Below are 27,741 nucleotides of genomic sequence, written 5' to 3' on the forward strand. Positions count from 1 at the left end.
AATTTCACATAAGAAATGGCAAATGAAAGCTGCACTCAGATTTTTTTACAAAATGGAAAATGGGCGTGGCGTCGCCCACTTATGGGTCAAAAACCATATCTCAGGAACTACTCGACCGATTTCAAAGAAACTTGGTTTGTAATAGTTTCCTTACATCCCAATGATATGTTGTGAAAATAGGACAAATCGCTTCACAACCACGCCTACTTCCTATATACCAGAACTTTGAAGACGATCTGAATCGTTTACTTTACAATATATAAAGAAAGTACTAGTGAAGATATCTGTGCAGAACTTTGCACAAATACTATGTTAATAGTGTGGCAGCCCCATTCTAAAAATCGCCGAAATCGGACCATAGGTTTTTAAGTCCCCATATATCGAACACGAGGACTTCGGTGCTTCTAACCTAATATTATGGTTTCCAACTTTCAATGGACTTTATATAATATATATGACGAATATGTGGGTCAAATTGTGTATTATATAATATAAATAAAGTTAAAGAAATAAATTGCGAGAGTATAAAATGTTCGGTTACACCCGAACTTAGCCCTTCCTTACTTGTTTAATTTTAGTTTTAGCCGTGTTTTTTTTTTCTTGCGTACCAGTCTAACTTTGTTTCATATTGAGAAGCGCAACATAAAATCATTCAAAATAATTATTAAAAAACGAAAAAAAAAACAGAAGCATATCTAAATTTAATAGTTAGTTGAAATTATCCATACAAATTTATATTTTTATGATTATATTCATGTTTTCCGTTAGTGGAATATATATACATTTATGAAATATTTAAGTGATTACGTAAAGGTTAAGAATTATGTTTCGCTTAACTACACTTGTGTAAATATATATACCGTTACGTGTGGCGGGTAGAATGACTAACTCAAGAAAAAAATACAATCTTTGCCATGGCATTTTGCCGGTTTCTTACATTATTGCCAGCATCCTTGATATTATATGCATTCGCTGCTAGACTCTTAAGGTTGCAACCAAAGTGCCTACTTTTCATTATTACTACTTTTGTTGTTGTTTGTTGTTTTTAGTTTATTGGCCTAAGTAAGTGGACCTTAGGCTACTTGTGGCAAATTTTAAATGAAAGCCGACTTTTCTCATATGAACAAGTAGCCCTACTCGCTTGTACCATGTACATACATGTGTATATGTGTGGTATGTGCACGCGTTTGTACAGCATCTATTGAAGTTTCTAGAAACAGGAAAAACTTAAGCATTGTTGATTAACTGCAAAAAGTTTATTAAGAAAAAAGTAAGTTAAGCACGGTCTAAAGAGCAGCGCAAAAATTGGCTGAATATAAAAAAGACTCGAAATTTTAAATTTAAATTTTCTATTACAGGCTACGCATAGTTTCATCTGGTAGTAAACGCAAACTTTTTCCATGTCAACGTCTCTAAATCGCGATTTTTATGTTGAGGGAAAATTAATCTAAAATGTTTTTAGTATTCATCCTATATAGTATGGACAAAATCGTTGCAAATTAAAGAATTTTTGAATATTATTATTTTCATTTTTCTAAGTTTCTTCAAACTTCATAATATTGTTTGAAAAATAAGAAAACAGGTTCTTAATGGTTTCTAAATCTGAACTTCTCCATTGAGAATTAATAATTGGCAATTTAATATTTAATTCCATTAAAAATTAATTTAATGTGAGAATTAATTTGCCTGAAGGCAAAATCGATAACTCTAGTGTTATTTAGTATTATAACGGCATTAATTTGAAAATTCTCGTAAGTTAACGTTCCATAAAAAAAATTAAATCACGTGTTTCCAAAAACGCAAATTTTTATATTTTAGTTTTAGCGTACTTACCAAAATGTTAGCGGCTTTCTCATTGGATAACTTCTCGATATGGTGTAACCTGAAATTATTTACAAAAGTACGAGAGAGAATATGTGATTAGTTATTTATGTCGATATATACGCATAGATAATGTTTGTTTTTATCAAAATAAATATAGTAATTTATTAGATATCACAATAGTTTCTTTATTTTCATACATTCACAGCGCGAAGAAAACTTTTTTGTTTACACTGCATGTAGTAATTATTCCCTAGGGTTTTGCAATTGAGTGTGTTTTCTCAGTCGCCAGTACCCTTATTCATTTAAACCGAAACGAGAACGCCCCCTTTGAAGCAATCTACAGCTTTCTGCAGTTTAAGTGCTAACGGAAACATATGTTCCGTTCTGACAGTTTCGAAACAGACTTTACTGATAAGAAAATAACACAAGATGCGCAATCATTGAAGATTTCAAATGAGTCAATTCGTAAAACGCCTACAATTTCAGTAATGAGTGGCAAAGTAAAAAATCAAAAACATATGACAAAATAATATATAAATAAATAAAAAATTATAATAAAAAAATATAAAAAATGTACAAAATTACAAAATAATCAAGAACCATAATAAAACTTATTGGAAATCAGAAGTTGGGGGGTCCACAACTATTTTCTTTGGTAGTGCTTTGCTAATTTTTTGTATCTTTATATATGTATATATATACTATATATATATTATAATTATTGTGTATTATGTTTATTACTTGTATCATATAAGGCACATTTTAGTAAAAAAATATTGGAAAATACATTAATACTGATTTTTAGTTTAGTGAGATGTTTAAAGTTTTATATTTTAATAATTGGTTAAAAATATAATAATATATACAGTTGAACTTCCCTAACTCTAATCACCATAATCCACAAATAAACTTCGAATTAAAGAGACTTTGAGTTAGATCAGGTAATTTGTACGCAATTTTACTTCCGTTACCAATTCAAGAGTTCGAGTTAAGGAGAACTTCGGGTTATAGAGGTTCGAGTTATGGCAGTTCAACTGTATTAATCTAGACACATTAAACAAGTAGCTAAATTTAGTTTTCTTTGAAGCTGCGGTTAAAAAAAAATTATAGGTTATAATGGAATTAAAATACTTTCAATATTTTTTTAATATAATTATTGTTTCATTTCAGTATGATTTACGAAAGTTTTAGCAATATCATATGTTCTTAGTTTTATAAAACGTTTAGGAATCAATCATCTAAAAAGAGAAATAAAAAAAATTAAAAGAAAATAATAAAATAATCATAAAGCAAAATAAATAAACAAGGCATGACCAAATATATCAACTAAAGAAAATAAATGAAGGATGAATTTTAAAAAAAAAATAAAATATTTATAAAAAATAAATATTTCAAATCAAATTAAATTAAAAATTTAAAAAAAGAAAGAAAAAGTTCATCAGTTTCATTGTTGAGTTGCTAACTTTATAAACTAGCTCCATTGAATCTTTTAGTCCTTAAAATCAATGTCAACTTTATATAAATCGTTATATATCTATTGTTCTATTCTGGCTAAATATCATACATGTTCGGTTCGGCATGTATTTGGGGTATATTGCATTATTTTTGAATACGAATTTGTTATATTTGTATGGTTTTTTAGTTTTCAAAAGCATTTTGTTATGTGATTTGCACCAATACTTTCTTTCGATATTTTACCCTTAGAGTTTACAAAACGAAGAAGCGTAGCTCCGAGTTGCTGCCATCGAACGCTCAAGCGCCCGAGCACTCAACCGCAGCAGTAGCTAGAGCGCGAGCAGCATTCTCGGCGGCGATTGCGGTAGTGTGTTTGAGCCATAGCCGGGGTAAGTCGGGATCTGGTCGAAACTCATAGGCTGAACCAGCACTGGCGCAAACTAACTTAGCCAGACCGGGCGTAGTTGACGTTCTATGGATGCGCTGCCATATCATTAGTTCCGTTTGTTGGCGCTGAAGTTGTAGACGTACCGCCTGTCAGCGGCGCACACATCAATACACCTGCGTTATGTGCTGCGGTTCACCCATTCGATTGGGAACTTTTTCACAACAAACACACAGGTGCTTGCTGCGCTGTTGACGGCGCACACTTCACACAACAACACAGTGGCATCATTACAAATGCTTGCGTTAATTCACGGTTCGGTTTGACTTTCTGCGTTTCGCTGCACCAAATTGCTTTTCACTTCACTTTCATTACCGATTACAGCTACTGCTTTTTTGATTTTTTTACGTGTTTACGTTTGCTATAGTTGTTGTTTTATTTATTGGCGCTTTAATTTGGTATTTACAACAGAGCGGCGCAGACAAATGAAAACACTGAAGCACATGCAAGGAGTAGCATTGCAAGCGATTGCCGCCAATTTTCGTTGTTGTAGGCAGTGTGTCGCACGAAACGGTGGGAAGGTGGGTGAAACCGATAGCACAACATGGCGTGGCTGTGGTGTTAATAGGGTGACGATGGGAACAACAATGAACGGAAATCAACTGTGCTTCGTGGTAAACAAGGAAACGACGATCACCACACTGCGTTGCACGTATAGGAACATCGTATGCGCCAAAAAGTATGCAACATAAAATTACATGCACGCGTAAAAACTAACATAACGTAATTAACAATTGAACCGAGGGGTAAGCAATGAATTTCGTCTATCCGCTTTTCGAACATACAAATTATAGAGAAACGTGAAGAGATAATAGTAACGAAGCGTCGGCAACGCGGCAACTACATTTTTAGATCCGCCAACGACCGCACTGCAGCACCGATTACAGCGTTATTACAGGGTGTAAGGGAGTGTCAAATATATTCAGCGTTATTCGTAGATTAAACGGCATTTCTTCTTTGTTGTATTAGTTTGAATTACTTTTCAATATAAAAATTAAAAATGTAAAATATTGAACGCGTGGTTGTCACTGATTTATTTTCCGTTAAAATGATTTTCTATTCACTCTTTCGTATTAAATTAATTGCATTCTTGTTGTATAACAGCTTTTATTTATTTTTTTCATACAATACTTACATTCGAAATGTTCACGCTCATCTATATTTAGAAAAATGTATTGTGATTTTATGCATATTACTGGAGTTTTCAACACAACACACTGAATACTTAAAATACCACATTTAAAAAAGTAATTATATTTAGTTTCGTAAAAAAATATTCCAAATCAAATTTGTTCAAAATACATTTTTTTCAAAATCAACATTAAATACTTTTTATGCAATTAAGTTACTCGAATATTTCTTAACACATGAACCTTCGACGATTCAGTTTAGAATATTCCACGATTATTATTATTACTTATATCCGTAGAAGAGTACAAAATTATTATTAAAAAAAACAATTTCACCGTTTTATAATTTTCAGTATTTAATTGTATTTGATTTGTGAAAATAACAAAATAACTATCTCACTCTTGCGAATAAAAAATTAAAAAAAAGTAATTAAAGTGTTGGAAATTATCAAGATCGAAACGCCAACTGTTTGCAAAAGTATTACAAATAAAAAGGAAGCTATTTTTTTACTATAACTATTTTTAAGTTCCAAATATTTTTAATAAAATTTTAATGTATGTGTTAAAACGCCAGGAATATGCCAGAAAATCACGTTTGACTAGTTTTCAATTATAATATTTTTCAGCGTTATTTTACAAGTTGTACTATTTCTGTTCCAATAAGAACATTTTATTTTAATTTAGCTATTTACCAAACACCAAAATATTTCTTTTCGTTTCATTTCATATTCCATATTTCATTGTTAAACTTAAATAATTGATTTATTTATTGCACCATTATCTGTATGCGTTTTTTGCGCGTTAGTTATAAATAATGTAGATGAAAACTATTTGATTTAGTATTATTGTAAACTAAATTTTTTCGGAATATTATTTAATTAATTTTTAATTTCAATGAAATTTGTTTTACTTTTGTCCGTTCAATTTTTGTCTTCAAATTCATTTCAATTATTTTATTCAACAAAAACTTGAGAACAAACACCCGTTGAAGACGACGTACAAGTGTACGCTTAGCGTTCGCCTGCCCCAAGACGAATGTCTCACAAGAAGAACCAGCCAAGTCCTTTTATATTATAATTTACACAAAATTATTTTATAACGAAACACCGCCGAAGGAGTCGCACTGCTATACTGAACTCTCAGGCAACCAGACAGTCAGCCAGCCAGCCAGTTAGCAAGCGCTCAGCATCGTCGAAGACATTCACTGGTACACACACATACAAACATGCGTTTGCTTAGGTACACTTGGACTAACAGTGCCCACTCGCCCAAAAGATAAGTGGTGAGCAGCGCTCAATGTACCCGGCTGCTTAACCGGCCGACCAGATTGTATCGCCCCTACCCCACCCGCGCACTTCTAAAAACACTCACTCAGCATCTCCAATGCGATGAGGCGAGCGACTCATAACAAATTCCTCATTTTCTATAATGTATAAAATATCCCTCGCTGCTATATATTCGCTGCAGCGTTATGAAGGAAAATGTGCAAAAGAAGAAGAAGAACAAGGCTAAGTCCAAGCACAAGCAAACGTGAAGCTGGTGCAAAAGAATAGATGTAGGAAATGGCCAAGCAACTATAGTAGAATAGATGAATACGAAAATAAATTAAGTATAATGTAGTATAATATAGAGGAGATCGTACATGGTTTGGTGTGTAGGGGCATTACGACCAACCAACCGACCAACCAACCGACCAACCGTCCGACCGAATGTCCGAGCGGGTCGATTGTAGACAACGAGCGTCACCCGAGTGAGTATATTAAAGTATATAGTTAATAACCGACCAAGCAAATTTCCGTTCATTCGTCCGTTCGTCCTGTCTTCACTTCAACATGCAGCAAGGCTTACTTCGAGTTATCCCTTTAGTCCCTTATTCTAAGCTAACACCCACACATTTCACATATATACCCGTGCAGATTTGACAGTGCGTGTGTACTTAAAGCAGTGCTGCTCTATATAATATATTTATATGTATATATATATATAACATTTATATATAATAAAATTATATATGAAGAAAACCTGCGCTCGCTTGACAGCTTGGTGGTGTCTTTTATCTAAAATACCAACTTGCCTCAGCACACTAAACAGTGTAGGTACATATGTATGTGTGTTTTTGGCAAAAAGGGCCGAGAGCATACATTTGTTAGTTGCGCAAGCAAGTGGCGGCGTGCGAGAACTTGAGGCGTTGAAATTGAGCGCAGAAGTCAAGACGCTGCTACAAGAAGATAATCAGCCAACCAACTACCGCCATGAGTGTTTATGGCCAGCTGAAGGCACGATTTCTACGTGGCCGCTGGTGCTGACTCTGCTCTGCATATATAGGCCATGCATTTTACCTATATTCTGGACCATTTAGCTATAGAGCGGCACTTCTGTATATATGGGAACATAGACATACTCTTAGAAGCCTACAGAATCTAAGCTAAGAACTGGCATGGTTAGCCACTCCACCCGTTGGCTACTGTCATGAATTGCTAAGCAATGGGTAGTCAGTAACGGTTTTATTATTGTAACAAAAATAATAATAATAAATATGGTTATTAATTTCTGAGTGGGCAATTTTCACTACTTTGTTTACACTTGTCAATATGGGCACATTCGCGTTGTTCTGCGCGTTGTCAAATCACTATCTTTGACTATTTGATTTGTTTTTTGTTGTCGTATTTTTCCAAATTTTTACTAGCGCTCAAACACTGTTAAAACGTATATCTTAACGGTTTTATTTGTATTCTTTTATTTTTGCTAGTTTTAATAGTTTCCGATCCTGCAACACATACGTCGAGTTGTTTATATAAATTTAGTTTACATTTGATTTAAAATCACTTAAAAATTTAATTTTTATATTATTTAAATATGATTTAAATATATTTAATATATTATTATTACGGTATTATTTCCGGTCAATGGAAATTTTCGATTTGGCCATACACACACCACAGCATGGGAGACTAGAAACGAACTAAATTACTGAATTTGTTGTGACAGTCAAAGACTCTATGTCGCACAAAATCAAATGAATCCAAGTATCATTACGGCGAGTTGTGCCTTCTGAACGTAGGCAGATAACTTAAGCACCGGTGTAAGGGGGCCGGGCCGACCAAGAAGCAGCAGCAGCTCAACCGCACATTGGAAATGCAATGGCCAGAAGGAGTGCTGTATGTTGACTTGAGAAATGAGGGTAAGCATAAGCTGAAAGCATGGCACGCGCACACTAACAACCACCCCCTCCCCGCTACTTATTCAAAATTTCTGAAGTTTAATAAAAGAGGAGAAGCTGCAGTTGGCTACACTTTCTTCTAGTTCGGCCGCATAGATGAGCACAAGCGCATGTGACAGAAGGAGTCAGCGACTTTCGTAAAAAAACTAAAGATGTAATTACACACACACACAAATACACAACCGACGGTTATCTTATATTATAATATATATTAAATATATTATTTATACATGTAATGGTGTTGGCCGCTCAAGAGAGACTTACCACCCTCAGTTGGCAGAAGTTTCACACGGACGCCAACGTACATATAAAACATAAAAGCTATATACAAGTGTGTGTGAGCTACACGTTTACACAAACACACACACACATTCACTTGAGCGTGCTGCAGTAAATTTATGCGTACAAATTCCGGCTTTTGTTGGTGTGCGTTCGTTGTTGATTCGAATCAGACTCGGAGAATGTTAAAGTAAACGACGCAAGTGAGGCGACATTGGGGTAGTGGGCGCACACGTAGACAAGACACTACACATTCACACTCGATACACTACACACTAGAGTACCGTTCGCGCACATAGCATAAGATAAACTAGAAGAAGCACACATATCGCCCTGGCGTATACGCAACCCCTTTGACAGGCAGGCAGGCGATGTTGTTGGTGCTTGTGCTTCTGCGTGCTGCCGGAGTAGCGCACACACACACACATGCACATGTTTAGTCGAGAAGTATCTCATCTCTTCATGCATGTAAGGCAAATTCACTCAGGATGATGCGGCGATTGAGACGGCATTTCCATAATCTAAGCAGCGAGCGCTCTCATGCTAAACACACCGCCATGCAGACAAGCAGACAAGGCAAAGTCGTGGAAGCGCTGTGGTAGCATGTTGTCCTCTGGTCGACCGAACTAAGATGAGTTGAGAAGAATTGAGTTGCTTGCAGATAATTGAGAAGATGAGGGGTTGCTGCCATTCATAAACAGTGGAACGGGTTACAACTGAGTGTGTGTGTGAAAGTCGCCGTTAATGCTTTTGCACCGGTACGTTGTGCGTAGCGTGTGTGTGGTCTAAAAAGTTACTCAAAGCATTGCTGTTGCTGTTGGCGGGGAGTGTACGCTGCGGCAAGTATAGTCATTGTCGCCGTATTAGGCATAGATAAATGAAAGGAGTCACAAGCAAGCTTGTAGTGATTACTCTATCCTTACCCTGGTTGATATTGTTTCGTTGATATCTCGTCGTTATCAGCTTTCATTATGGGCAAACACTAGTTTTTTTTTTTAACTGTAACACAGAAAATATTGCACTACACCATCGTCCACCTTCGTCGTACTGAGTTTATTTTTTTTAATTTTTAACTTTATTTCGCTATTGGAGTTGAGTATTCAAAAATGTTTTTCACCAATTTCTTTAGTAGCTGGGCTTGTATGTGGATTTCACGTTTAACTTTTTGATTTTCGAATACTGGTTTTTGTAAAAACTTTTTATATATCGATATTTATTTCTTTTTTGAATATTTTCAATGTACTTAGTTAATTTAAATTAGCCGGTTAATGTGTGTTAAAGAGGACAACAACAGAAAAACGAAATTGAAAAACGCGAAAAATTAAAAAAATTGTACGACGACGTTGATGTGAAGCTTTGTACTAAATCGAAAAAATCATTTAGCCCGGTTGTTTGGTGGCGCGTATAGTTCGCGACGACGCCATCGACGCCGCGCGCGAACCAAAAACAAAAAAACGGCTATTTGAATCATATACACGGTGGTCACAACGCACTCACATACTCACATGTGTCGCTGTGCTTGTGAGCGTTTGTGCGGATATGTGAAACTGGTTGTATATCAGTAAGGCATAGAGCAGGCGCTTGCGGTGGGGTGTGCTGCCGGCAGGCTGACGGAAAACGGCGAAAAGCACGAAAAAGTGGCAGAAAATCGAACGAAAAAGTCGCGCATTCGCCGCGTGAGTGGATTTGCCTTTCCATGTACAGCGATTGCATTGCAATGGCAAGCGGGGGGGTTGGGGGGTGTCAGGGTTAGTGGCAGCATTGTTTAGTGCGGCATGATTGATGCTGAGCCTGCTAGCATCCCTACCATTTGCCACTCTTCACTCTCACAATCTAAACACATTCCAGACGGGGATGGAGGGGGTTGACAAATGCTCTAACGGTGTAGTATGCGCGCGCATCAGAGAGCGAGAACCAGAAATGAACTAAATAATATTTACTTGTGCCTATGTATATGTATAACTATACAAGCGTCAAGAGAGCGCCCGGAGAGCAGGTGGTGGTGTGGTTTACAACGCTCTCTCAAATCGTTATGTGCATACGTATGTATATTTGGTGGTACATTTACATGTTAACTTTTACATCCTGCGCCTGCCACCTGTCACCCACCTAACGAACAACCAGTATGAAGAGTGCCAAGCTAAGCGAGTGTAAGCGCAATTTCTACTCTGGGTGCTCGATTTAGCGCACAGCGGTTGGTTTGAGCTAGAGATTCACCCTCATGGTATAACGAGCCATATACACAACATATTCTTTAGTTCGGTTGTGAGCTTTGTCCTGCTGATATGAATCGAAGTATACTTAGACCAAAGCGGATCAAATGTTTTGTCTCATTTTGCGCTGTAGCAAGTCAGTTCTTACATTTTATTTAGTGGTGGCTCATCTCCGGCATATTAACTGCGAGATTACCTACTCTACTTGTCAAGAAGCAGCTGAGAACTCGTTCGAATGCATTAATACTTAGCTCGATGTGAAAACACTGCTTAGATACGTCCCTTTTCGGCAAGAAAGACGGGGTAGCAATTTATGCCCCTTTTTATTTGCTTAGATACTTTAAGGAGAATACATTCATTCGCTGAACAAATGTGATTAGATTGACACAATTTCGTAAAACACGTGACTTTTCGAAGGAGAATGCATAATAAAATGTAACTCAACGCACGTTACTAGTTTTTTCGGAAGGTTAAAAAAACAGATTAACTAATGATAATATAAATATAAGGAGACATCTTTAGGTCTAGTAGAAAGAAATTATAAATTTTTAATTTGTAAATAAAAAAAGTTATATTTTATTATTTAAATTGAGATAGTACTGATGCACTGAAGGAGCGAAGAAAAATTCAGATATCAAAATTAGAATGCTCATACGAAATAAAAATATCGAACGAGAATATTAATAACATATTTTAACAGAATTCAAAAATATCTTTTTGGGTGTTCCCGATTATTTAGGACATCGCTATATACTATATATAATTACAAATCTAGGTCTAAATATGACTAGCATTTTTTAATGGTAGATCACCCATAATATAAATTATAATTAAAATTAAACAAAAAAGCAGATGCAAAACTAACATGTGCTTATTAGTGCTTATTAAATATTGATTTAAAAAATCCAACGATTTTTTACAGTTTACAATTTTAATCTGAAAAATTTCAATCAAAATTACCTAACTTTCGTTTTTCAACTTTGTATGGTTTAATCACATGCAATGTTCTCACAATTCACATTTACATTTTTCTCCTTTATAAAAAGTAAATAACCTAGAAATGATATATGCATAAGAATGAATGATTTAATAGTTAAGGCATCCATTATTCGAATTTTAAGTATAAAATTGATAAATTTAATTTCAATTAAATATAAACATATACATATATATTTTTGCAAATTATTTCACCTACAGGACGGTTTACAGATGTTATTTATCCATAATTTGTATTAGTTTTCTTAGTTGGGCTCTCAGTAACGTCAAGCACATGCAGTTCGCCACCAAAATGTTGCGTTTGTAATATTGGTGTTGTTGTTTCTGGTTATTAATGTTGCGTCTGCTGGTCTGCTCATGCAATGACAGTGACAGTGGCAATAAATACGTGAAATTATTGTGTTTGCTCTTGATGAACATTTGTAATCAGTCGTCGCCGCCGCGGCACATCCCTCATATAAATATCGATAGAATTTTTACTACGAAGGCGTACTTAAACACAAGTTGTTTTAAAACACTTTTTTGCTAATTTTTATTTTAGTTAATAATGATGAATGAAAAAAAGCAGACAATTAAATTGATTTATGTTTGATCGGTTTTTGAATCGTTGTTTCAAGGTCAGAACCAAATTTGTTAAGTAAACACAGCGAACATAGGCTCGATGAAGGACGACAACAACGGCGACGGCGACGACGACAGGAACGGTGGCGCCGGTGATGAGATTTGTGAACCTTTGAAGGTCGTTCTTAAGTTGCTGCGGTTGGTTTGAAACAAAATCGGTTCAGGAAGTAGTACAAACGTAATCGCTGGTGTGCGTTAAAATTAACGTATGTATTTTATATATTTATTTTGTCAATTTAATGTTTACAAATTTCTGATCGAAAAGAAAAAAAAAATAGTTAGTACTCCAATTGAGAGGTTGGGTTTTCATAGGTGCCATAAAAATCGCAAAATCTCCTGTTATCAATGCCGCTTTCGTCGCATTTATTTTTAGCTTATTTCTATTTAGACTGTTGTTTTTATTGTTATATTTTGCGAAATAATTTTGTATGTTTGCATTTATTAATTCTGAAAGCTGGCATTAATACGTCGCACAAACAGGCATTCGGTATCACCATATCACCATGTCACCTTATCAGCGTCAAACAGTTAAGGTGGTTGGGCACATCACTTTTACCGCTTACTCATGTTTTGTTTATACACACACGCATATAATATGTAAATCTATATATATGCATATATTTTCATGCAATTAATTATTAAACATTACTTTTATATATATTCCTAGTTGGCACCTATGTATACACGCGAACCAACACTCACTCACGGAAACACACGCGCAGGCTATGCAGCCGCAGCATTAGAATTCGGCAGCAAGAGCACTCAATTTTGTATGTATATGCAGCAACTTATTTTATATATATTATATATATATATATATATACATATATTTATGTATATATTATATTATATATATAGAAAATAATATAAGAAGCGGGCTCCACGGTGTTTTCTTCTACGGCCGTCTGCGTTCAGTCAATGGCAGTGTGGCGGCTGTTGCTGATGCTACCGCCCAGTACGCGCGCCTTTAGCACTTTTTCTGACTTTTACTTTATGATTTTTAATTTTTTTATTCAATTATATATATTTACGTTTATTATATATATAGAGTATGTTTATATATTCGATTTTTGATATTACAATTTAATGCGGCTGAGTTTGGTTTGGTTCTAGTTGCACGACGATCGTTTGGTGTTTGGCAATTGCATTACGTTGCGTGGCAAGGCGCCCGTGCGCTACAGAGATATCCGACCGTTGCGTTTGTGTGTTTTACCGAGAATATAAAAAAGCAATGTTGTACTCAAAAGACGTCTAAAAGCCGTATGCCAACTGATTCCGGGACGATGGATGCGTTCGGCGGCGCATTCATCGTCGTCATCACTGCCATCGTGGTAGTCAGCGACGTTGCCGCTACCATCCCCATATACAGCGCCCCGCTCACGCCGCAATCGCCATCGCCATCGCTAACATCGTTGTTCTCAGCGTTGTTGTAATCATGCCATCTATTCCACTGCATGGTTTTTTTTTCTCCGTTTGTTATTGCTGTAGTCGCGCAATATTTATTTTTTGCTGGACATTACGCGCGCGAAAGTTCCCCCACCTGCTGTCAGCTACCGGCTACAGTCAAAACATCAACCCACCGCCGCTGCTGCTGCTGCTGCCAAACGCACTATATGCATTGTACTTAAGTAGAGTTGCAGCCTCAATATGCCTTGCCATGTTCATCTTCCAGCTTTTCTCTACAATTTCTACCTAAACCCCTCACCCACTCTCTCCCTTGCTATGTATGGGCACATACAAGGAAGCGTTATGTATCTGCACACTCGCAATCAAGCATAGAAACATGCACTCGCAAAGGAGAGCATGCCGCCAACAAAAAACTGCAATGCGCCTGTATGCATGCAATGTGGCATGCAGCATACAACGTACATATATTTGAACACTTTTGCATATAGATGCGTGTTGTTCACTTACAATGTGTGTATATATGTGCGTATGTGTGAGGAACTGGACATGGACTTGCATATAGTGTGCCCAAACTTTATGTGTTTTCAATCCAATGCGAATTCTAACCATCCCCCCTCCTATCTATCCCTTTGGTAGGCCTTTCCATTCGTGTAGCCTATATATTTGTATATTTGCTTGTATGAGTGCAAGCGCTGCCAGAAATGCACTTTTTCAAATGAAGGCAAACAACATTGAAAACGCTCTAAACGGTAGTATCTAACGGTACATAGAATATTGGTTGGCCAATGCTAAAGTGCAGCAAAATTTAGAAGTGGAATGTTTGTACTCTGCATTGGATATAGAGAGGTGTATAGTGTTTTGTTAAAACAACTTCCTTATAACTATTAAGTATTCTAAATAACTGAGGAAGGAGCAGTAGCTAATATTTCCATAATAATCGCTAACTTTATTTTTCTAGAAAATCAACTCTTCGAATTACGTCCGTTATATGCGTATTAACGCTTTATTTGAATGTAGTGATCGAAGTTGCACTAACTGATTGGCGGCATATACGGCCATACAGATATATAACAGAATAGCCTAAAGATCGTACCTATGTCTTCCAATGTCAAAATAGTTATTTTCTCGTAGGCGCATGAAAAACAACAACAACAACATTAAGGGAATGCAGTTTAGTTAGGTACTCCTAGTGACAGTTTTCCATTTCGGATCAAACGTTGGCGTTGGAACATCTATTGAATATCTGTTCACTTTGCTTGGCATCAAATGCATTTCAGTCTGACTCCCTCTGGCGCCGAATAGTTGTAACTGCAATGCAAAACATGCAGATATATGTGTATACATTTAGGCGCCAAAGCAAATCCTACGAGTGCAATGCGAGTGAAATTGCAGTCGAGTCGTTGCATATGCTGTTGCACGCGTTGCTACCCCAAAATTTGTACCCTACACACAACTTCTAAGTCTCGCGTCGAAAAGAGACAAAATGCATCGGAAGTCTAGGCACATGCAAACACATAAAACTGCATGCATGTATATGGCATGTAAATGGTCGCACACACACTGAGAAAGATGACTCTAATACCATTACAACTATTGCAACTTAGCTGCGTTGCACATTGTGTATGCCGCATAGGGCAGTTCGTGTGCTTGTGTGCGAGAAATGCATTCTGCATACTAAGTGCAGCTACCATTCAGCATCATTTGCATCTAGCAGCTTCCTACTCCCAAACTAGCTAGTCAGCTATATTTACAAATATGCTTGCATTTCATTGCACAATGCCTAAAGCTCTCCATTCCCCTAGCTTTCCATTCGCTCTTCGCTACGTTTTTGCTTTTAGGTATGTAAGTGTCTAAGCCATCGTGTGCCTACATGCCTTGTAGGCTCCCGCTATATACAGCGATCCTATGCTTTACTATGTTTCATTTTAGTTGCACTTCCCCAACACCACTGTGGCGGAGAAATATCCTTTGTTGCTCGGCGCATGCTCACTCACTCAGAGTCGATTGTGCTTTATATACAATCCGCTACTTGCTTGCATAGAAAAACGAATAAAATGACAGCGCCTACTACATATCTATGTGCGGCATCTCATCCGCCATATGTATGTTGGCATGTGTGTATTGTTGTGTTGAAATGCGCTTTGAACGCTTTGAGCGCTTTAGGTAGGTTTCACGCGTTTGAGGCGCGAACGCACTTCTTATGATTGAAATTTAATTGGTCTTGTCCATCGTTGGTCTAACATACTTTTAGCCACATATACTCTGAAACTAAAAGTACTTATCCCAATAATTTGTGGCAATTTTCCGTAACATTTTACTAGTTTGCTAACTCATTTGTTACAGGCCATGCGGCTATTAAAGCGTTAAGATTAAGATTTTTGAGGTTAACACAGATGGATTTTTCTGACAACGTCTTTCAATCAGTTGTCTTACTTTATTCTGATTAGTTCTAATTGGAGATTAAATGAATGAAATTTTAACGGTAGATTATTCTGAACCCGCAAACAGGGACGCTTAAGAGCTATGCTATATTGCACTTTTCAACTGCTTACTAGACGGTTAAATTAATGTTATAGGTTTATAGGGTAAGATAAATGGTAGAACCGTTCACTTTCAAAACTCTTATTTACCACTTATCCATGGTCGGCTATAACTTTCTTACATTATATCTCCTAGTAAGCTATGGAAGTTTGGCATATGAAAAATAATCACCGGCGTGTGATACGACTGAATCTCTAGGTAAGCACTACTTGTTTACAATTGTTTATACTAGGTGATACGACTGAATCTCTAGGTAAGCACTACTTGTTTACAATTGTTTATACTAGGTGATTTGACTTGTTGATGAACTCTGTACTATCTATACTACTTCTATAAAGAGGAAAGATTTGTATGTATGTTTGTAATGAATAAACTCAAAAACTACTATGCCGATTTCAAAAATTCTTTCACCATTGGAAAGCTCCATTCACCCCGAGTAACATAGGCTATATTTAGAATCTCAACTTTCTGGAAATAGTTCCCCGGTGAGGGTATCAAAAAGAATCTTGCTTGCTGAACAAAATTTCAAAGCCTGCCAAGTACGCGCTTGAAAGTTGAGTTCGGAGCTTGTGCAGCAACTTGAATAACAAGCTCGCTCTAGGGCCTCGAACTCTGCACGTTCCCAACGCCTTCATAATAAGAGGGAAAGACAACGGACACACACATTGCAAATAAAATATAATTTCATGTTTGAATTTTCCTCATTTTATTTTTTTAAATGAACCCTCGCTAGAAACGGCAAAGTACATACTTATGTATGCGAGTGTGTATATAAGTCTGTAAAAATTTATATCCTTTGAAATGTTTGTTTAAGCCGGAGTGGTCTGCTAGCCTCTAAATAAATCATTTGATAAAGTCATCAAAGAGTTCGAATATGATAATGAGAAGTAACATAATTAATTGTTATTCTAAAAGTGATTTGAAAAAATAGTTAAAAAATAAATGATGATTTTTTAAATCCCCCATTTATAGTGATGTTCAACCAACCAATATTTTTTTACTTTTTTTCTTCTTAACTTTCGATTTTCATATTTGGATTTGAGATTTTAAGTCCATTAAGTGACATCGAAACCGGTTTCGCGCAATACACTGCTCGTCAAGAACTGACTTGCGTTGAACCATATACAGTGTCTCGAGTGTTCTACCCAAAGCCCGAACTTATAGTCCATAGCGTATCTAAGGGAGCTTATTAAAATAACAGTTTCGACAAGAAACCGTCGAATAAAGCTACATTCTGCCATATTATAAAGATCGAATAGTGCAATGTCACTCGGATTCAGATTGGTACATACGAAGAACAAACGCACAGGGGTCTCCAAAAATTTACTAGAGTAAAGAAATAAAAGTTTTTTTAAACAAAACATTGATTCATTTTTTCTGATATTTTTTGGTTGCGCGAGGCTTAATTATATTAGATAAATATCAATAAAGAATAATGGAGATTTTTTGTTTTAACACTAAGAGTGAGTGTTAAAAAAACAGTAAATACATTCAATTTAAGTTTATTATTTTCATTTTATGAATGTTTTATTTTGATTTATCATTGAAATTCGACTTGTATGAATTTGTTCAGGTGGCTTAATTGAGCACAAGTGTGTAGTATATGATTCAGACTATGTATAATAATAAACCTAATAATTATTCTCCTGCCTCCAGGAGCGGATTTTAATACAAACTAACAAATCAAAAATGAAGGTTTAGGTATATATACATATTACCATATTAAGAGAAGATAGTGTAGTTTTTATTTATTTATGTTGGCTTAATCCTTTCAAAAGTTAAACTCAGTCAAGAGGTATTAATCTGAACATTTGGAGTTAACATTTTGACAAACATTCTTTAAGATGTGTGTGCTCCATAGCGGTTTTGGACTTATTGCTAGTGATGTAGTTCTGTCGTTGTTTCTAAACCTTTTAATTTTAAGGTGATATCTCTAAGTTTGTATACATATATTTTCATATTTCTTCAATAACAATTTATCCATACAGATAGCTATTTCTAAATAAATTTGTAAAAATATTTCAACCAACAGCTGTGGTTTAAAGTATTTTATGCGCTTAAATCAACAAGCTGAGAAACGGGGCAAAATTTAATGAAAATACAAAGTAAGAACAATTTTTTTCAATCACACTTAAGTTAAAAATGTTATTAAACATTACTTAGCTATGCGTATGTATGTTGATTTGTACTCACCCTGAACTGAGAATACTTAAAAATATCACATCATATTTTTTACTGATATTCCCCCGTTGTATTTTCGGAATGGGCCATGCCGATTTTATTTCGTAGTATGTAGTGGTTGTGGACTTATCCCCAGCGCTGAAATCTCTTCTTCTCTTTCTGTCCGCTTCGAATTCGTTTCAATTAATATTTTAGTAAAATTATGACTAGGTTTGTTTTTTCGTTAAAAATTGCGTTTTAGTAAAAATTTCTCTTCGCTAAATTTGGCTTTATGTTTGTTGTATTTTTTTGTATCATTATTTGTTTTTTGTTTTTGTTGATTTTGTGTTACTTTTGATTCAGGTAATTTCGTAGTTTGCAAAAATCGACGCCAAAAGTGTTAACGTCTGAATTTATTGAATTTTGCTTTGTAAACAGGTCTAAAATGCATGTATAATATTCATATTGGCCAAAAGTGTTTGACGAAACGACGAACGTGACGATTAACCAAAACTTTAACAAATATAAAATGGCCGGTAAAGATTCCTTTTTTGTAAAAAATTCAGACGTGTGTTGAGATTTCTATTTACGGTGACGTGACGTGGCAGGGAAATCAAATTCGATGAATCGGACTCGAACGCTCCTTACCGACGTTGTTTGGTTATACTTCTGTTTCTATTTATTTTACTATTATTCCGGTTTATATATGTTTGTATGTATGTAGTAGCTGGTTTAGCTAATGGCTTGTTGGCTGGTTGGGTTTGTTGTTTTCTTCAGTTGAATTAGTTGTTGCTGCGTACAACTTAGAGTTGAGAACACAAAATTGTCTTTTGTTAATTATTTGTTTTCTCTGTTAAATGGCAACTGATTTGGCCGATGTTAATTGTTGTTTATTTTTATTGCTGTTGTTGCCACCTACTATTGATATACTGTTGTTTGTGGGTGTTGGTATTTTTTTAAATTGTTGTTGTTGTTGTATTTACCATTGCTATTGCATAATAACATTAAGAATTTCAAAGAAAATACTATTGAAATTTTTATATGGATTCTTTACGGCTGTCACATGTTTGCCTTTCGGTGCGCTGGCGTTCAGGAGGGCGTGGCCAAACTTAAGTGAAGTATTTCGACTGAAGATGTAGGGCCGTTGAAATTTGCCGTTAGCAATTGATTTGTTGGCCTTAGTGAAATAAAGCTGTGAGAACACATATTTCAAGACACGAAAATTCTAGTTCAAACGAAAAATTTTACGAACCAAATGTCGTATGCAGGCCGAAGGTAAGTTATAGATTTAACGAAGGCAAGATGAGCAGGCAGAGAATTTTTCAGTTGTTGCCACTTTCCAATTTAGTATACATTCCGAAAACAAATTAAAATTTAAGCATATATGTAGGGAGTTAAAAGAAATTGTTCTGAAATTTAACGTTTCCACTAACACAAATGCTCTGCTAAATCTTAATATTCAATGTCAAAGAAGAAGAAACAAATGTCTAATATTTCACTCTGTTTTTATGTAATTGTCTTGTTTTTTCTGTTACTTCTCAGACCACTTTCACCGAACACTGAATCACTCGTACTGCTTGATTTTCGGAAGAGGACCTATCATATGAAGACACGACAACATCGGGCAGCAACGATAACTTTAAGTCATTTTTGCACTCTCATCCTTCAACACAGATGTAACGGGTCTCTCTTTTATCGGCCGCTTCTCATCGATTACAAAATCACTTTATTGAACTCATGATGTTTACTTTTATTTTCATCTTAAACCTCACAACAGTTCTTGCTCTTTCCTTTATTCTATTTACTGTTTGTAGGTCGAGTTTTTGTCTTTCGTGTTTCTTAGCTGCTTGATATTTCACTATTTGCTACACACTTTACACTTCACAGTTCACAGTCGGCGTTTCTACATACACTCTTTAGCATCTCTAATGGAGTCCGATTGGAATAGTTGTTCTTGTTACTATTGTGGCTATAGTTGTAGTTGTAGTTTAGGTCTTCTAAAACTAAAGAAAATTGCTTTGGCTGCTAGATATTCGGCTGGATTTTTTGTTAAGAAAAGTTGAACTTTTGAATTTGTATTTGGAAAAGAATTTTTTAGAAGACTGCCACAGCCGTTCGCTGAAAAACGCCGCGCCTGCTTCGCGTTTAGCAGTTTTCTGTTGCAACGACATTCAAAATGTTGACGACGTCGACAACGACAACGGACAGCAAAACGACAACAAGACCGGCAGCTACGTTGGCTTCAGCGCCACCAAGCGCTAAAAGCGCCGGCCGCGACCAACACAGCGAAAACGGCCAAATTGGTGGCTGATACCGCGGATGGGCTGTTTGCTGCGATGCTTCGATGCCGCGGTGCTGCGGTCCAACTATAGAAGGGGAGTGCGGCTGAAAAAATCCTTGCAATGTGATGATTTTGATAATAATGATTACGACGTTGGCGTTGACGAAGTTACCGTTATTGCTATATTTTTTTATATGCGCAGCTATCAATGCAGGATATATAAATGCTAAAGGCAAAAACAATAACTGCCATGTGGGCTGCGGTAGTCGCGATAGTCGCGATAGTCGCTATAACTAATGATCTAAATCCCACTACCCAAATATGAGCACAGACATCTACAACAACTGCAACAGTACACACACACACACTGGCCATTTGAAACGCGGCAATCGCGCAAAATAACATTACTTCCACATACACCCTCACACAAGTTGATATCATGTAAATGCATTTGCGAACCCACTTAATTTTACAGATATTCATACATGCATACATACACACATATATGCCCAGTGTACGCGGCAAGTGTACTGGCATACATGCACACGCCTATAAAAACAAAAGCTGAACGAGCTGAAATGCATGTGCTGCACTCGCGAACTGACATCACCGCCCATTGCAAATTCGGACATATCGCAAATACAAACACAGCTGCGCTGCAATAGAGTGCACTGCCATGCTTCTCCTGCCCCACATGCCCCACACTTGTGGCATGCTGAAACTTCAAACTCGCGGTTCGATCTGCCTACGCCTATGCCGCCTAAAATGCTGCAATACACGTTGACGCGCGCTCAATCACTTTTCCTTGGCAACGCCGCGCAGTGCAGTGCTACGCAACTGCAAACTGGCTGTACACCGTCATACGCACACACATCCACACACGGACGCATATGAATGCGAGCACTATGATTTGCTAACGCACTGGTCGCACGCAATTGTGCGCTTCATCCCATTTCTCACTTGCATTCATTTGCGCGCCTACATGCCGGCTGGAGGAACGGTGCGGAGCGCAATGCACCACTCAATGCGCCAGTACGGACGATGGCTATTAGGTCCATTGATGCCATTGCGAAACCTTCATCCCTGAACGGGATTTCGATTGTGTACTGCACTATTGCCTAGCTGCGGCGGGAGTTTCGCGCGACCACCTCACTATTGATAGAACCGCTGAGCCGCTGGAATACTAACCATTCGGCACCACTCTATGCCGAAAACTTTTACCAAGTCTAAACAATCGCCATCACCGCGCGGCAGCACAACTACAATTAGTCACAAGCACACGCATGTTCCCTCTCTGCCCCGCTGATATGCTGCTGTGCTCACACTATACCGTTTTTGTCGCCGTTCTTTCATCGTTTGGCCTGTGGCGAATGTGGCACAGGCTCATACATCAATTTTGCTTTTTCGCGATCTCTTACCAACGACTGGCCAGCGAAAAGCCTATACTCCACAGCGCCACATCGCCACCTCCGCGGCCGGGTAGCAATTTTTTCAGTTCACTTCAGTGCTTCACTTCATGGCTCCCCTTACTTAAAAGCACTACACACGTAAGCGCTGCGGCAGTGTCGTTTGGATTTTTCACTTTGCTTGATTTTTAGATCTTTTTTCTAATTCAGTTTTGTTATTGTTTGCCACGTGAACATATTCTCCCACATACACTCGAGGATCCCACATGCACACTTATATAAAATTTACTCTCTCATGGCCCACGTAGCCATATACTTACACAAACACTATACATTCGTTTGTATGGAAACAATGCAACAACAATTGCCAGCAGTAAGTATTAAGCTTTTTTATGTTTCAGAAATAAATGAAAACAAGTCTTCAGCGTTGCTGTCCAACCACCCCAACCCATTGGCAGCTGAATGGTCATCATGCTTTTTGATTTCTTTGCTCTATTCGTTCTCCCCTGATTTCTATACATTCTATTTAATGTTTTTATTATTATCGCGATAACATTCGAGTTTGCTCGTATTGTTGCTTTCCATTCTTAACCACTACCTGGGGAATATATGATATTGCATCTTTATTCTAATTCTTTATATTATACAACCAAACCAATCAATAACAAATGATATAGAAATACATTTGTAGTATTAAGTTGGTGGGTCGCAGAATAAATTATATTTCATTCTTCGACAAATCTCGGAGAATCTGAAACATTTATAGATAATTTGTAAGCCATTGAAACATCCTAAGGGTGTTATATTTTTAATTGCTAATCCGTGCTGCTTTGGGATCTGTATACAATTGAAAAGTAGAACCCTCCCTGGACCAACAAAAATTACGCTCTATAAGTCTCTCATAATTCCTGCCCTATTATACGGCGCAGAAGCATGGACGAAAATACGAGATGAGAAGGAACTTGAAGCATTCAAGAGAACTGTTCTCCGCAAGATCTTTAGAGCCGTCCGCGTGAGCGAGAAGCGCTGAAGAAGATGGAACCATGAACTGTATGACATGGATATGGTTAAGCCATATGCATCATTGTACAGAATCTTCGCTTCTGGACGCATGGGTCAACGAAAGCAAGAGAACCAAGTGACATGGGATGTACAACTGGCGTGATTTCGCAAGGCTAGAGGTAACTGGCGAAGTGCAACCTAAAGGATATTTACACCATAAGTAAATCATATAGATATGTATATGAAAATGTATAGCAACATGACCTAGATATGGAGAACAATTTATCTCAGGATATCTGCTGGTTCATCCGGCCATCTGTCTGTGCAAACATTGAGATGTCTGTGCAAACATTTTGCGATTTTATTGTCTATTACGAAAATAAACGATCACAATAGAGAAAATCGGGTGATAAACATGGTCATTTCCCATATAACAGTTATGTTCCAAACTACTAAAATAACTGAGACATATTTGACATGCGAGCCCGGAATATGCAGTAGACCTGCATGTTAACGATATTATTAATAGAACCACTAGACACAGTTTGAAATTGGTTGTAATCGGATAAAGACTATGGCCCTTCCCAACTAAAATATTTTAGGTTTTATCGAGGTTTACCTTTCCATATGTTTGTATGTATGTGATTAGCGTGGAAACCGTTTAGCCGGTTATAGCCGAATCGTTGATACCGCGCCACTCCTCTCTTTCCCTCGCTGTTCGGCGCCAGTTGGAGATCCCAAGAGTAACCAGGACGCTCTTCACCGGGTCCCTCCAACGGAGTGGAGGCCTTCCCCTTTCTCGGCTTCCTCCGGCGGGTACTGCATCGAACACTTTCAGGGCTGGAGTGTTTTCGGTCATTCGGACAATATGACCTAGCCAGCGTAGCCGCTGTCTTTTTATTCGCTGAACTATGTCAATGTCGTCGTATAACTCGTCCAGCTCGGGTGATTCCCCCCCGTATTAACGCGAAAAATACAGTTATTCAATTTTACATTATGCATATATCATAACTAGGGCTTCGGGTCAAAGACCCTAAAATTTCGTTCGGCTCGTTGTTAGCCCTGATAATAGCTTGCAGATCTGGGAAGTATCAGTAGTATTGGAGGCTTACACACTCCTCAACAAAGGATTATAACTTATACGTATACGTATTTCGTATCAATCTATAGTCGAAGAATGAGAACACAAATCCACATTATTTCTCTCCAAAAATCCAAAACTATAGCTTTAGCAGTTCTACTGATATCATATATCTATGTACATATATAGATGCGTTTTTACCAAAACACATATGAACTTTCCCCCTATCTCAAGCGATATGTCCACCGCCATGACCTCTATCGTTGCACTGGGTAAGAGGGAAATGCATTTGGCATGCAAAATAGCCCTGCGCCTACCGCGGCGAATTTTTGTTTTGTGATTTATGTAATTTTTGTATAGTATTTTGTAATATACATATGTGTTTATGCATATGCATGTGTATGTGTATGTGAGTTGTGCGCTATTGCTTTGAGAGTCGCATTTTGTTTCGAGCAACAAACGCGCATTGCGTCGCGCACCATGCTGCATTGTTTGTTTCGTGCGATGAGTTGTTGGTTTTCGGCTGCAACAACATTATGGCTAAAATGGTGGGGAGGAACTCAAAGCGTCGGGCTGATGGCTAACATAACCGTAAGCCGCGACTTTCAGCGGCAACTGCTAACCCGCATTTGGAAGCAAGTTTCACTGCAGTACGCTCATCCGCACTGGGATGAAGGCTGCGGAAATGTATAGATATAGAGATATGGACTCAAGCGCAGCAAATGTGGCAAAATGCATCGGCCGTTTTCGCTTTTTTCGCCATTCGTTGCACTTTGGTGCATGTGCAGCACAATAACAAAACAACAACATGAGCGCTGCAGGGCAAATGTTTTGGTGAGCGTGTGTGTGTGTGTAAGCAACATGCATTAAAAATGTGCGCTTGCGTTTGAAAAAGGATGCAAAAAATACAAAAATGCTCCGCCTACTGCGCGGTTTGGGTGCAAGCGTACACGCGCGCCTGCCGACCCGACATGCCACCTGGGAGCCTACACTCCAGCCGAAGTGCTACGCAAATGCTCTTTCTCCACTGCATTCACGATGTGGACAAATGCAGCTCTAGTGGCAGCGATTGCCGCATCGAGAAATTCGCAACCCAAACAAAAACAAAAAAACGACGAAAAATTCCATGACACGACTGCAACAGCGGCAATTATAAAAAAAAAACACAAACACATACACACTTGCTGTGTTGTGCGGCAGCGATGGTCAGCTATGGCGCAGTTAGTAGCGGACCTGCAGCGCGTTGCATTATATTGTCATTGAGCATCGTCGTGATGATCATCAACTGCGCCATCGATACATCCGCGCATCGAAATCTCCGATACCCGCAAACTCGCAGTAGCAGCAAATTCAAATACAACAGCGGAGCACTCTCCACCAGTTTTCTAACCCCTTCTGGGCGCCACACACTTTGCAAAGGCTCGCTTGCTGCCGGTGTAAATGGGCGGACAGCGAGGGCGGACTACGCATTTAATAGTATATAGTGATTCTTGTGTTATTGTTGTTAGAAATTTTGTCGGCGTCGCTGTCGTCGCTTATCTATGTTTGAAGCTTCACATATGAAAATGCATTTTTATCACATATAGAGTCAATATAAATATTCGGATGTGTAGCTAGGTTCAGTGCTCGTTCAGTTTGATAGAGTAAGCCTTTGGCCTCACTGTCATTTGTTAGATATTTTGACGAGTGGCAACGTCACCTGAAGCCTCCAAAATTCAATTAATCTGCATGACATTAGTCGCACGTTAATTAGTGCTCGAGGAAACGATCATACTAATTTTTCTAGCAACAGTGATATTCGCGATGTACTTTTGAAGTCTTTAATATTATACAATAGATAGATCGAGGTTGATTATAATACTTTCCTTTTCTAACGATTGTTATAACATCTAAAAGTAAGTGAGATCTAAATATGTATATCTATCTGTTCTTCCGATAAAACCTGGAATAAAAATTATAATATCTTCATTAAACTTGATACTCTTAGGCTCTGAACACAAAGACGACAATACGACACGAAAAATGTCGTCATACTTCTAGTGGCAGCCCTACAGCGACCACTGTCGTCGGCAAAATTAGAAACATTTGTAATTTGGCGATAGCGACAACTTCAAGCCTGCTGTCGCGAAGTCGTGCTGTTGTCTAAAAATGTGTGCCCATAAGAACGCGAGTATTTTAATATTTGGGAGATTATTGCTCGTCGCTTGTCGACGTCTATGTGTTCAGGGCATTATTCCTACGAAGTGGGGTTTCAAATTATTTGACAATCCAACTGGCTCCAACCTCTAATAGGTTTAACATACAAATTTTGTAAGCTACCAAATGAAAATAAGTAAGACAGGGATAAGTAGTGTAGCCCCACAGGAATTAGTCTAACAGAGTCAAATCGCACGACCAAGGCTGCCAATTGACTGGGCCATTTCGTGAGATAACACGTTTACCACACTTGGTTTTTAATAAATGGATTGTGACATTCGCTGTGTGGCTTGTGGCGCCGTCCTGTTGGAACCACATATTGTTTAAGTCCAAATCATCAAATTCGGTCAAAACATATTCGGTTATCATTGAACGGTAGCGATTTCCATTCACTGTAACGTGCCGGTCTTGATCATCACGGAAGAACTACGGCGAAATGACGCCACCTGCCCATAAACCGCACTAAACCGTAATTTTCGGGATGCAATGGTGAGGATGGGATCATGTGTAGAAGTTCACTTAAGTGAGGAAAATTTTTGATTGTCATTCACTTGGGAGTGGCCAGAAACGATTCTTCTCCACATGATTCAAGCAGCTCATGACTTCCGGTTTTAGATCAAGTATCCTCTGGGTAGCTAACAAACATCCGTTTGAAGGCGAGCTAAAGTGAGAAGGCGAACCCGCTTCTGCGGTTGTGCGTAGGGCTTGGGACCCACCACATTTTTTTTTTTTTTTCATATAATTCTTTATTTATTGAATCTGCTCTTTGGAGCCTAACAATAAGTTATAAAATCTTAATTCTAATTAAAACTAGACAAGCTCAACCAATTGATTGAGTTGTTTTGGTGAAACGTTGCTCCTCAGTGTGCTGGCATATCTCTTCTTTTTAGACGTGATTGATTACAAGAATGTAATAAAGCATTAGCCAATGGGTTTGGGTGATCGCGGAGTTTGGACAAATATTTATTTCTGCTGTTCTCTACTTCTTTCTTTACCATGAGAATACCAAGATCTTTATGGATATTTTCATTACGCATGTACCATGGTGAGCACGTGATTGTCCTAAGCATTTTTGATTGGAATCTCTGAATTATATCGATATTGGTTGCACAGGTCGTACCCCACAGTTGGATGCCGTACATCCAAATCGGCTTTACGACCGCGTTGTATAATAGAACTTTGTTGTCTAGGCTAAGTTATGAATTTTTATTTAAAAGCCAATTTAAATGTGCTGCTCTTATCTTCATGCAGGTTATTTTGCTCGATATGTGTTTTCTCCACGTGAGCCTTCTATCCAAATGAATACCAAGATATGTTACTTCAGTCGCTTGGGGTACTAAAATATTGTTCATTTTTACTGCCGGGCTCGTTTTTGGTCTTAGAGAAAATGTAACATGCTTGCACTTCTGTTCGTTTACATTTATACGCCAGTTTGCTAGCCATTCTTCGACAAAAATCAAATGCGCTCCTAATACTTTTGATGC

General features: G+C 37.6%; 1 protein-coding gene across 3 annotated transcripts in view; it reads right to left on the bottom strand.

Annotated features, from left to right (window-relative positions):
* Window positions 1-9,682, bottom strand: part of LOC105217943 (homeobox protein prospero) — a 98,591-nt gene extending 88,909 nt beyond the window's left edge. Inside the window, exons 1-2 of one of the 3 annotated variants that reach the window (XM_029043845.2) lie at window positions 9,277-9,682; window positions 1,834-1,882 (exon numbers count right to left, since the gene is read on the bottom strand). The gene's annotated coding sequence lies outside the window, so the exon portion shown is untranslated. The remainder of the gene's footprint in view (window positions 1-1,833; window positions 1,883-9,276) is intronic. The other 2 variants (XM_054228626.1, XM_054228625.1) reach the window with 2 other exon arrangements.
* Window positions 9,683-27,741: the final 18,059 nt, after the last annotated feature.

This window comes from Zeugodacus cucurbitae, chromosome 2 (assembly GCF_028554725.1).
Source record: "Zeugodacus cucurbitae isolate PBARC_wt_2022May chromosome 2, idZeuCucr1.2, whole genome shotgun sequence".
NCBI lineage: Eukaryota > Metazoa > Arthropoda > Insecta > Diptera > Tephritidae > Zeugodacus > Zeugodacus cucurbitae.